The sequence below is a fragment of the Lepidothrix coronata genome, unplaced genomic scaffold (genome assembly GCF_001604755.1).
Source record: "Lepidothrix coronata isolate B3197 unplaced genomic scaffold, Lepidothrix_coronata-1.0 Scaffold11, whole genome shotgun sequence".
Classification (NCBI taxonomy): Eukaryota; Metazoa; Chordata; class Aves; order Passeriformes; family Pipridae; genus Lepidothrix; species Lepidothrix coronata.
In genome coordinates, this window is record NW_016690191.1 from 2,414,809 (window position 1) to 2,427,917 (window position 13,109).

A 13,109-nucleotide genomic window follows, 5' to 3' on the forward strand; every position below is an offset into this window, starting at 1 on the left:
AAGGGATTTGGCAGCAAATGAAACTGCCCCCTTCCCCCTCCCCATTTGGAGCCTGGTTCAGCATGTACTGGTGGTGGATCACAGTACCAGCCACACTGAGATACAGGCAGACACTTCTGTCTCACCAGCTGCTCTGACAATCCATTTTCATAAAGGAACGGGAGGGGAAGCAAATCTGCAAGATGGAGCTCCCGGTCACCATGTGAAAGCTTCTGCCCGCACCGCCCCGTGCTTCAGGTGTCAGGGCTGTCAAAGGAGTTTGACAAGAGCAGAGTGGCTTTCCCTAAACATACAGCAGCTACAGCCAGGATGCCTTCAGTGGGTACACACATCCGGGCCTGTGTGTTATACACAATGTGATTTTGAAGATTTCTAATGAAAACCTGAAGTGCTGCGTTGTGATTGATGACTGGAAAAGGTGTTCTTCCCACTGGGCAGTTAATGAGACAATCTCTCCATGTTTGCTTAGGGAGCAAACATCTTAAGAAAATGCACTCTGGCTACTTTAGGCATTAATAATATGCTGTATTTTTTTTCCCCAGAGGTGTTAACCCTTTTGGCCAGCCCTGGCTGAGGAAAAATCTGGATAGTTAAGTTCTGTCAACTTGTCCGCCTACATATATAATAAACTATTGTGTGACACAATGTATTTTTATGCAACTGAAGTGATACATCCAGTAAAGATACATTTCAATGGAGGGGAATAAAAGTGATTCTTTACATTTCGTTTGTACAAGTACCAGAGCTTGTGAGGCACTTTGGAGTCCATCTGGCTGAAATGTGCTATATATAAATGTAAGATTGTTATCACCAAAAACACATTCTGTATGGTGTTTCTCTCACATATTTTTTTGTTAATTTCAGTGAACCAGTTCTTTTTAATGAATAATTTCCATTGGAAAGCTTTGTTTTCCCTGTAACATAAAGCTTTTTTGGTTTCGATCCCTTGTCTGGTTTTCATTAGCTTTGCAATGAATTAGCCAAGAGGGCTTTTCCTCTCAGTTAGGTTGGGAAAGTACCACTGGCATGTGTCTGATTTTTGTGGGGAAGAGCCTTTTTTCCCTTTATTATTTCAATTATTAGTTTTGCTTGTATTTCACTACAGAATTCTTGCAATCCCAACAAGAAACCATACTCCTACATTTTAACACATGTGTGCCTGTGCGCCTACATATCCCTTACATGCTTATCCCCACGTGATTCCTGTCTCTGAATACAGTGCCTTACATGTTGCAATTATATAAATGCATGTGTGTTTGGAGCAAAAAGTCATACAGAGATTGCTTTTGAGCTTTTATCAATAGGTAATGAACTGGTTTCTAAATCCCAAGCAAGCTTTTTGGAGGGTGGCCTCAAATACGCCAGTCAAATTTTATACCCTTGTCCAAGCAGTCACAAAACTCTTTCACATGTAATATCCACTTCCTTCAAGGTCATTTTTACTAGGCCTTCATCAACAGAGTGTGGACATGTTTGGGTTGAATTTTTACCCTGTAACAGACCTGGACTCTTTTCAATGACATGGTCCCCAGTGTCAGAGCAGGCAGAAACATAAGAACAGTGTTACTCAGCAGCCCATAATACCTATGGCCCTACCAGTGTATTCAGCAAAATGGTTTCATGGTTCCAAGGTGAGCTCCACACTGATTCACCAAACCCTGCTGGAGAAAAACACATCAGAGAGATTCTATGTGACTATTTTTTTCTGCAGAACTAGAACACATGTTAAGCATAAAATGCCCATCCCATCACAAAGCAGCAAAGCTAGGCAGTCGTGTTTCCCAAAGAACTACATGTGTAAACAGCTTCCACCTTAGAGGGGAACCATTTAAATCAAAAGATATGGTAGAGAAATTAAAACAACTGTATATAAATAATATTACATAATGGGTTGTGCCTCATTTTACTTGTATATGAAATGTTTTTATAAACCCCTTTATGACCTCCCCACTTGTGACTTCTGAGTCTTGTTATTATTAACTGAGTGGAGAATAGATCTTACTCTATCCCAGATACAACTCCTTATGAATTCACCCTTTCATACGCTGGATACTTTATGCATATGTATGTGTGTACTTTTCCTCCTACAAGTTTTTGCAGTAGGCAGAAATCACACACAATTATAATGGAGCTACATCACTCCTCCAGGCATCTTCCTTTGCCCATCATTAACTTTCAGAGATAGACACAGGCCTCCAAGACAGCAATGGCAAGTTATCAGGCTTGGGCAAAAATCTTCTTGTGTGTGGAAAACAATGCTCTTGTAGAGCTGGAGCTAGACCCTGACTAGAAAACTGGCTGTGTTACTGCGTCGAACACTCCTACAGCTCTTAAATGGCCAGTGTCATAAAACCCAACATGAATTATTGCCTTCCAGCCAGCTTAGTATTTTCATCTGCAAACTTTTATTACATTGTTCAGCACTGACGTGAAATACTGGAGAGATTGCCCAGCTGCACAATGTGGCCTCTTGTCCCCATCTGCACCAAAGCTGCCAGCTGACCGTACACTGACGGAGAGCCCTGAGGGTTTTGTGACTCCAAACACACAGGCGTGCCAAGGTGCACAGGTGGTGCATTGGTGACAATGGGCAGGTGCTTCCAGTGGGCTGTCAGAGCCCTGCATACCTGGACTTACCTCTACACTTATGTTCTCAAGGACCTTGAGGCAAAGTGCGGGCACTGGGAGCACTACCATGGTGTAATTGGTCTCTCAGTGCCTAGTTTGGAGATTTGGACCTGTGTTTAATAACGGGTAAAGGAAATATTGAGCTCATTTTCTTATTTTCTAGTACTTGCAAGCCAGTGATGCCTTCATAGAAGACCAGATTTCAAGCCAAGGGCATTGCTAAAAAGTAGGACCTAGAAGTTACCTTGAAGACAGCCTTCTGTGGCCTATGTAGGAAAGACAGCAATAAATAACTGAAGAAAAATATGCATGGAAAGAATCACAAATGAAAAATAAAAAAAGAAAATTGACCTGTCCTGGTTCTGAAAGATTTAACTTGACTTTTCAGCCCATCTTAGCCCATTGACATGTCATTTTTCCTCCACCTCAGCCATCCAGCTCCAAGGTCTGATACTGTGTGGCATTCAGATGAAACCTGAACGGACTCCGGACCCAGGAATTGGAGTTAAATTTAGCCAGAGCAACTGTACAGGGTCCTCTCCCAATTCTATCCTGAAGCTGTTTTGTAGGGTCTGTTCTACTGTTCTATTAGGAAGCTGTAACTGGTTATTAGGCTAAGTGAGATATCTGAATTCCATCAAATTAAGGACTTGGTTTCTATTTTCATGTCAACATATTGAAGGGCTAAATCATAGAATCATAGAATGGTTTGGGTTGGAAGAGACCTTAAAGACCATCTTGTTTCAACCCCCTGCCATGGGCAGGGACACCTTCCACTACACCAGGTTGTTCCAAGACCTGTCCAACCCAGCGTTGAACACTTCCAGGGATGGGGCATCCATGGTTTCTCTGGGCAGCCTGTGCCAGTGCCTCGCCACTCTCACAATAAATCATTTCTTTCTTATATCTAATCTAAATCTACCCCATTTCAGTTTAAAGTCATTCTCCCTTGTCCTGTCACTAGCTGTCCTTGTTAAAAATTTCCAATGGAATAAGGAAGGGTTCACTTAGACATCAGTGGGAACTAGCAGTAAAAATGGCAAGAGAGAGTGATATTTAAGCCAAAATTTATAATATGTTTTTCAGACCTTCACAATATTTCAAACATGTTTGATGTTCACCCACATTTTCTGGTTCCTTTTTCAATGTTTCAGTGAGAAGAGAATTAATAGATGAAAACTATTTTGCCATGTGTGGCAGTCCCTTTGGGCAACCATTTGTACATTTGAATGTTGGTAAATGATGGAAAGTTCAGTATCCATGTGAAGGTCATTTGAAAGTCTCAGAAAACAATTTTATATGCAAGAAACAAAAACATGGTCCATTTCCCATTTCAATGGGCATCTTTTCCTACCACAATGACCCATGAGTTTGGGGTTTGTAAAGCTTATTCTCTGTCGTACAAAGGCCATTTTTAGTGCAGTTTGAAGGCTACAGGAAGGGTTAACCTCTCAGCTGCCCTCCCACGCTGTGTTTTGATCGGTGCCCCAAGCTACAGGACAGATATCTCTTTGTTTTTCGTCTTTAATATCCAATTCCCAATTCACTTGTGTAGATGATGGGACTCTACAAAACTCCCTTTGTCTGAAGTAAGATGCAGCACTTACTCTGCAACTGACTTTTAATACTTGGCTTTTCTTTCTACTTCAGAAAACACCTGCTTGAGTAGCTTGATGACTAAAGAGCCTTTCAACCTCCCTGCCACCATTTTTAGATCTGATCTACTTCATAAGAGACTGAACACCATTGTGGCTGCTTCTAAGTTGCATATGTGAAAAGAAATAGATGGTGTTGATGCAATTGTTAGTGGCTGAGTGGATGTCAGGAACCACTGCAATAGCTGACACAGCTATGGGGAAGTCTGAATCAGGAGGCTGAGACCGTGGAATCTTATCCAAAGTCAGCAGAAGGTGGGATATTCATTCTCATAACCAATGGGCTCTATATTGAATCCTGGAAGAACCCAGAGATAGAAGATTATCTTACCCCTATGACTGGTTCTTTTTTAAATTTATATTTTCCCTCCATGCCAGAGGTAGTGCACAGGGGTAAAAAGATGGCACAGAAGACTGAGCAGGCTGGAGACAAGTTTGTATTAGCCTTACAAAAGGTGATGGTGAAGACATTGGCTTAAATCTATCTATCCATCTAAACCTCAGCAAAGAGGAGCATCAAATCAGCCTGGATGCTGGGCTATCCAAACAGACTGAAATTTTCACTTATCTGAGACTGCATTAAACCTTGGACACACCTGAGGCATTACTATTCAGTCTTCTTATGACTCGTATGCAAGAAAGGCACAAACAGTGTCAATTCTAGACACTGTGATTCAGAGATTTAATGAAACAGAAACCAAGTACAGGGAATCAAACTTTAATTTATAAGTTCATAAGTGAAAATAAGGTCTTTGTTCTTCCTTCTTGTTCACAACATCTAAAGCCTTGAGGAATAAACACTTCTATAGTCAACTTGTTTATAACCTTATGGTAGATTATGTTTATTTGTTGCATGTATAAATCTCATGGTTACAGCAAGAAATAAAAAGAAAGAAAGAAATCAGAGTTGATTACAGCCAGCGGTGATGTGACTGGGAAACAATAGATGTATTGAGAGGAAAATTCTCACAGCAGCCTGGAAACACACAGGAAAGAAAAGAAAAGGGAAAAAAAAGGAAAAAGAAAAGAAAAAAAGTAAAAAAAAACACAAGAAGAAGGGAAAAGACAGACAAAGAGTGAGAGGGAATGAGAGATTTGTTATGCAAACATATTAACCACGTTGCCTGAAGTCTGCATTGCGCAACTGAGGCAAGAAATTTCTCAGTGCAAAATGCTCTGTGGTCGTTTGACTGCTTTTTGTTGGGTGGATGTTCTTTAGCAGGGAAAAAAAATGCATAAAGCAGTTCTTCCAGTAACCTCTGACTCCTTCTCGCCATGTCTCTCTCTTGCTTTCACTCTTGTTCTGTTTTTATTTATTCCCTGCAAATACAATGGAGAATAAAAATGTGGTAGGACCTGCTGGCGGCAACTATGGCCTCCGGATCCAATCTGACAAAAATGTCAAGAAACTGACAGTAAAATATGCGAATAAAATCCCTGTGAACGAGAACAAAACTCAGGCTCACACCATCACTCTCTCCATTGTGGCTTTTGAGAGCATTTCTATCAGTAACTATGACTTTCTCTTTAAAAAAACCCACACATATACATTTATCATGTGTATTGTCTTCTAAACTCTTTCGTCGAAATCTCACAGGAGGGAAAAGGCTCACAGGAACACAGGAAAGCAAGAGACTTTTAGGGCAGGGAGAGCCGACGTTCAATGGAGAGACAGAGAACTGCATGCTGAGCACCAGACATATGGATCCTGTATGAAGCTGCAAGACAGACAGACTTCTGCTGCTCCCTTCTGTGATCATAAGATGAGGGAAACGTGAAAGCAGTGTCTAGGAAAGAAAGCTCCAAGGAGCACTCAACTATCCATAAGCCTATGTTCGTTATCCTACCTCATAGGGAACAGCTCTCTTCTTTGAGTAGATGGTCACCTTTGGGTGGATCTTAGAGCAGGAATGGATTTAAGGGACTGGGATGGTTTAATCTGGAGAAGAAGTGACTTAAGTATGTCCTGAATACGGTCTTCTAATATATAAGAATTGTTGGAGGGAGCCAAACAATAAAAGATTTCTCTGTTTTTGCTGCAAGTAGAAAAAGAAATAACAGGCTTGAATTTTTGTATAGAAGATGTAGGTTGGAAGAAGTTTATTATCATTAATATATTTCAAACACTAGATCAAATTGTTGTGCAGTTTCCAAGCTTTTTAGAAACATCTGCATAAACATGTTTGTGAAGGATATAGGCATAATTAGCCCTGGCCGAAACAGGGTTACACATCCTCTGAGTGTCTTTTCAGTCTTCCTTTCTATGCTCCTGCTGTGGAGAATCCACTTAACTAGGCAGAAGGGTTTTATATTTCTGATCATGGGTGAAAGAAATCTCCTGCCGTGAAGAGCTGGAGAATTGGAAGACCTGGATTCCCTTCTTGACTTTTACAAACTCTCCCCACACCTTGTGAGAAGCCGACCCTTCTTCTCCACACACCTGGCTTGGGGAATGGCTCTTCTGCTTCAGGAATGAGGGAGCTAAGGGTGGAAATACTCTCCTGTGCAGAGTACTAACATGAAATGTGTATGACACGTATGTTCTACTTAGAGCTGTTTGGAGACCTAAGGGAAAGCAAAGTGGTGTTAAGACTTTAGCTGGAAATTTTCTTCAGGAGAAAGTTTCACCCTGCTATCTTGGAGATGTGCAAATATTCACTGAGGGGGTGTCGTAGAAAGGTCTATAAATAATCAAATATGAGCCCCCATATGAATTATGCATGGGATATTTGGAGAAAACGTGAATGTCTTGCACCAGAAGAAATCAGATCAGTGCCACTGAAATCACATTGCTATTTCTATGAGGTATTAACTGGAAGCTATAAGACCTCATTTTTAAAACTGGCTACAACAGGTGCTTGCAGGTCTGTTCAGATAAAAATCATGGCTTTGTGGAGGCAAATATTAAGAAGTCTCTAAAATGTGTTAATTTATTATGAATAGAAAGTAGTTTGATGTTACTTTTTAAGAAAAACAGTCACAATACAACATTCATTAGCCCCTAAGTGAGGCAGGGGCTTGTCACTCAATTAGATTTCTGACCCTAAATCATGTAGGCTCTTCTGAAAATTCTGTATCCTGCACCTGGAGGTGAGAGGTACAATATCAGCACAATGTTTTACTTATTATTCATTATATCAAACTGCATTGCTATTAGCAGTAATAGTGCATTTGCTCTCAGGAAGTTAAAACTAGAAAGAGCAAAAAGAAGGGATTTATTATAGAACATTTCACCATTACACTTTCCTGATATCTGAACAGAGCCCTGTGGGTATAGAATCAAAACCAATTAATTTATAGGAAGTCCTTTAGTTGTACTTTATTTTCAGTTTGGTTCAAAGATGCCTAGTGAAGGCAAGACTTCTCTAAAAATCTTTTGAATCAGCCATTCCCTGTTTTTCTCCAGTAATGACACATTTACATCTCATCCTAAGTATTCCACTACATGGTTGTGCCTACAGAATTACACTTACTCTCTTCTCTGTCTGCAACTTGGCAGGATGCCTTGTCCCACTGACCAACAGCTAAATAATCCAAAGGATAAAACTCTTATTGATAAAATGAAGGACAATGTTATTCCAATCTTCCCATCCTTGATTCAAATACCTGTCCAAAGATGGCACCTTTACTACAGGCTCTTGGAGAGGGGTCAAAAGGTCAAAATGGTCAAATATATGGAGCACCATGTTTACCATATTTCAATATCAACTAAGCAGGTCTAGTTATTACTCACTGACATGAGGGAAAATGAAGAATAATTCCATCAATGTCAATGCCATTACAACATCATAAAATTGGCATAAGTTAGGAAAAAACTAGGCCTACTGCACTGAGGTTCTTTCATCTCCTCTGCATGTTCCCTAATTTGTCATTACTAGAATAGTTGCTATAACTATCCTGGTGAAAATATAAAAGAGAGACTTGCATGGCCCATAAACTCAATGAACCATTAAATAGGTGACAATAATCTTGATAGAAGTTTGGAATATTTAATTAGCACAAAAATGCACTTAGTGAGTGAGTTCAATTGCTATCACGGGTACTCCTCAAAATAATAGCCAAAGATTTTATGTGTCCATGAAATGCCTTAGAAGACATTTAAGAAAAGAAACAGACAATATTTCATATATTAATTGAGGATCAGACATATCTGTAAGTGCCCAGTAATAAACATTTCCAAGGAAAGTTAACCTAGGTCTCCTGGAATCCCAAAGGTGACTTCGTTACACATGAAGTCATATAATTCATTGGCAACTTTTTGGTAGCAGAAGCTTATAAAAACACAACTGAAGAGCAAATATTTTACCTTTTCAACAAACCAGGGTCTGCCTAATAGCACAAGATTTTGAAAAGAAAAAATAATCATTGGGGATGATACAGTATTTTCCCATTTTGGGAACTCTCTTCCCACTTGAAACTGCCTAACAGAAGGTCTCTGTTCATACAGACTCAGTACTCCATATAATTTGCAGTAGCAGGGAGCTGTTTATATACATATTTTCTTCCCATGTGGCCTTGCCTCCTTCATTGGTTATGATTGTAAAGACTCGTGTACCTCTAGATTAAGGAGTAGAGAGTAGAAGTGTGTTTATAATAGCTCTCTCTTTGGCACTTTTGCTGCCACTCCTGAAATATCACATCCAGATTTTGGCATCCATGGCTGAGGTTGTGTCTACATTAAAAACTAGTTTACAGCAGTCAGAGAGGATCTGTGCAGGATCTGTACCGTGCAAAAAGAATGCAGATCATCCAGTGTCCCCTTAGTATTTGAGGCTCATTGGGATCAGAGTGCTATTTCTCACTTAGTTTCATCCAAAAGAGAATTCCACCTGAGACAGCTGACAGTATAAACTAAAGCAGCCTAAGTAAGGACAATCATGAGATTTCCTTCGAAAATGTCATCCTGATCTGAACAAAACCAGTAGCATAAATACACCCTGAAGGTGCTGAAAAAATGGGGGGGGGGGGTGATGGTGGTTTAGAGAACAGCCCATGAATAAAGAAAAGATTGAAAAATATTTTTGAGACAGAGCCTCTGAAGGAGCTGCTGGAGACAAGATAAAGCATTGACTTGATCTCAGTCAAAAGTGAGTGGGTGTAAGTACTTTGTCAAGTACTGAATACTGCTACTTTGGCTGGAGAGTGAAGATAGACAAATTTAGACCAGAAACACGATACATATATGTGTGTATATATATACACACACACGTATATGGTATGAAAGTATATATGTCTATAGACTTTTGCAATGAAGTTAAATTTTAAAGTGGAATAATCACTTTTACTCCAGTTATAGCTTTCATTGCCTATTACTAAATGAAGTTTTCAGATTAAAATAATCTCTCCCATTCCCTTTCATGTTAACCCTAGGTTAGCCTCAGCAGTGAGATTTGAAGCAAAAAAAGAATTCAAGGAAATTTTATGACCTCTGGTATGCAGGTTAGCAGAAGAGAGAACTGCAATGGTCTTTTTGCTTTTAACTTCCATGAATCTGTCATTCAGAGGCTGCAACCTGAAAGCTGATACCCCATACATTGCAGTGACCGTTCTAGGGCATCTCTACTAACAGATGTTTCTATTCTTGTCCAAACACCTTCCTTCAAAGTTCTGTTCTTGCTGTGACCTTCATACCATGACTTGTTATCTTTCTGGCAATGTTTCCAGAGGAGCTTCATGGACCAAAGCTGCTAAAATAATTTGGATATAGGTCAGATAAAATATTCATAGATGTTTGCCTGCTTGTCAGTGCTAGAACACAGTCAAACTTCTTGATGATTTGTCATCTATGTTGTTGCAACAGATAAAACATTTAGGCAAAATTTCTTATTTCCCTCATTTCATCAGAACTGCATGGAATCTAGAAACCCAAAGTAATTTCTGCCAGAGACATCAGTGTAAAGAGAGGTTTCTCACTGACCATTTACCTTAACTGATCATTTTTAACATGCTTTCTTGTTTCCCTTGGATTGTCTATTGAGGGCTTTTTCATTCCTTTTTCTTCTGTGCTTGCTGTCAGTGTGCAACAGTCAACCTGCAGCTTTTGCTTGACATTTGGTGGTCCAGATGCTCATGTCACTGCTCGACCTGTGGGTGTTCTTATCTTTGGAAATAAATTAGATACCATGCTAATATGTACGTCATCTTCCACATGGAGTTAGGAAAGTCTCTCCTCGTTGTGCCATAGTGGGCAGGAAAGGTCTGTGTAACAGGGAGTCTCTTGTGTGAAACAAATTTGTCCCCACCATGACTAGTGGGTAGCACAGTGGCTTTTAAAGCTTGGTGATACCCATCTGCCTATTTGACTCTCTTGAGAATTGGATTATCAAGCATTTACGGTGATGCAGTTAAACTTCATTTTGCTAGGGTTTTCTTAGATTTTCATGGATATTTGGATAAATGGGAAGAAAGGTCAGAAAAAAATTTTCTTTACCTTCTACCAATAAAATATTGCTAGAGAAACAAGAGTCCATTTTGCTTAAGTCAGAGGCACTTGCATGGCTGATCTATTCACCTGAATTTATATCTGTTCAAGAGAACAGAAAGTGCTAATTTGGCTTTTTATCATGACTATAAAATTTTGGGGCTAGATTCAATTTCTTAGAGTCATGCTCTTCCATAGGCCTTCAGGAGACATCTATACATCATGGATAAACACTTTAGGAAAGAGGGGTTGAATGGCTAACTCCAGAGTGATCCTGAACCTCTACTAATGGTCATAAGATCTGCAGAAAGAAATGCCCCCCCTTTATTTTCAAACCATGAACTGCAGCTGTGGGAACAAACAGCATGTAATAAACACTTGAATCAAAGTTTCTGGGAGTTTTGCTATTGACTTTGAAGTAAGCAAGTCTGAGGCCTTTACTATGGGAGCTGTGATTCTGTTTGTGGTTTTTTAATGGTCAAAATATCCCACGGTCAGCTTGAGAGTAAGGATTTCATTTTTCGTCTTAAAAAGAAAGGCATGAAGGAGAATTCCATACTGTTGTTCAGTCTGGCTTTTATTTTGAAGGGCATTTCTTAAAAAAAAAAAAACCAAACAAAAAAATAGTACAACTTGTGTGAAGAGTGTTGTGTTTAGGAAAAAAAGTTCAAAAAATACCACGCATGATTGATCTCAAGGCTGCCTCGCCGATCCAAAGACAACACAGCACGGCAGTCAAATATACATTTTATGGGCTTTTGTCTGTTTTGCAATAACAGTGGAAAGCATTCTTTAATTAAAATTTAAAACCGTAACTGATTAATTTTCTGTGTAAACAATCCCTGTAAACATGGAAAGTCAGCATTTTAAGGGCACAGCGGTATAAATTTTGCTTCCTCTCCCGGGCGCTCAAGGGAAAGATGGCAAGAAGGGAGGGGGAGTGCAGGAAGAGACCCGGGAGGGGGAAAAAGTTCAAGGCCTTGGTGTTCTGTACTCAGTGTACACCAGCTGCAGGATCTCGCCTGCTGCCCATTTCTCTGTGCAGGAATGTTGGCATAGGCTCCCTGCTCTCGCTGGGCTATGATTTATTCTCTCTCAGATGCTTGAGGCTGATTTCCAGAGCACCCATTCCCCCCATGACATGACGCTGCAGCAGTGGGTCATGCAGAGGGATGCACAGCTCCTATAAGATGGGGATAATGCCCTTAGCATTTTCTCTGCAGCTATTTCCACTGCTAATGGTTAAACAAGTTTAATTGCAGCTCCTTTCTTACCTCTCTTGGCTTTCCCTGAAATTTTGTTATTGCCTTTCATTGGTCATTCGTACGAAGCTTGACAAATGTTAAGGCCTAGGTCCTTAGAAGTACTTTTCAGAGGGATTTAGGTACCCACAACATAAGAACTTTGTTTAAGTTTCTAAAGTCTTATGGGTAAGGTCAACCTTATCTGTCTCTGGGTAAGAAAAGCAGCCCAGTGACTACTTGGTAGGAGTGGACAGCTGAAGGCTGGGTTCTTCCATTAACACTGCAGGATAATGGGTTTAGCCTTTGGGAAAACATCTTGACACACATCATTGAGTGGAAAAGCTTCCATCAATGAAAAAAGCGCTAGATCTGACACTTAGGATCCACTTTACCACCCTCACAAAGTAAGATAATACTTCATGCAAGCAGTTTTTAGCCATATCAGTGGCCAATGGCTTCAGTGGGACTCCTATGGAGTAAGATACCACTCCAGAGTAAGCATTGGAGCAGTGAGACTATGGTGATAGTTCAGCTTTTTTTTTACTACATTTTTCTTCAGACAATAAAAAAAAAATAGAAATATATGAGCACAGGAGTGAATACTTTATGTTTCTTTGCTCAACTCTTGTTAAATGGGAGCACTATTGATGCAGTGATTCAAAAGGGTCAAGTGAAAGCTCTGTGGGTGAGATGAGTGGCAGCCTTTCTGTCTTTAGCACAAGTATCTTCACATCTATTGTAATACAGATGCCTAAAGAAATTAATATTGAACTGTTATAAATGCTTCTGCTGCCTCTACTGCTTTGCCTGTGGACTTAGAGGAATTTCTGTTGCTCTTTGAAAAAAAAAGAAAAAGTGATGTTCAAGCCAAACACAGCTCTGATCTAACTGGAAGGTGTTGCTGGTGCATGAGAGTTATTTCTTGTAATGTATGAGCCTTGCTACCTTGGCCATTCCAGCTCCCTTGTCTTAGCTGAGCACGAAACTGATTTTTCCTCACGTTTTTTTTATTCCTTGTCATTTTGCAGAAACTAAAATGCAATATTCCTCCCCAATAACACTCTTTCCTGCCTCTTCCCAAACAAGCATCCCCAAGAGATAAATTCCTCCGGAGGTCCAGCGCTGTGAAACATTCTCAAGGATGTCTCCCACTGCTCTAAT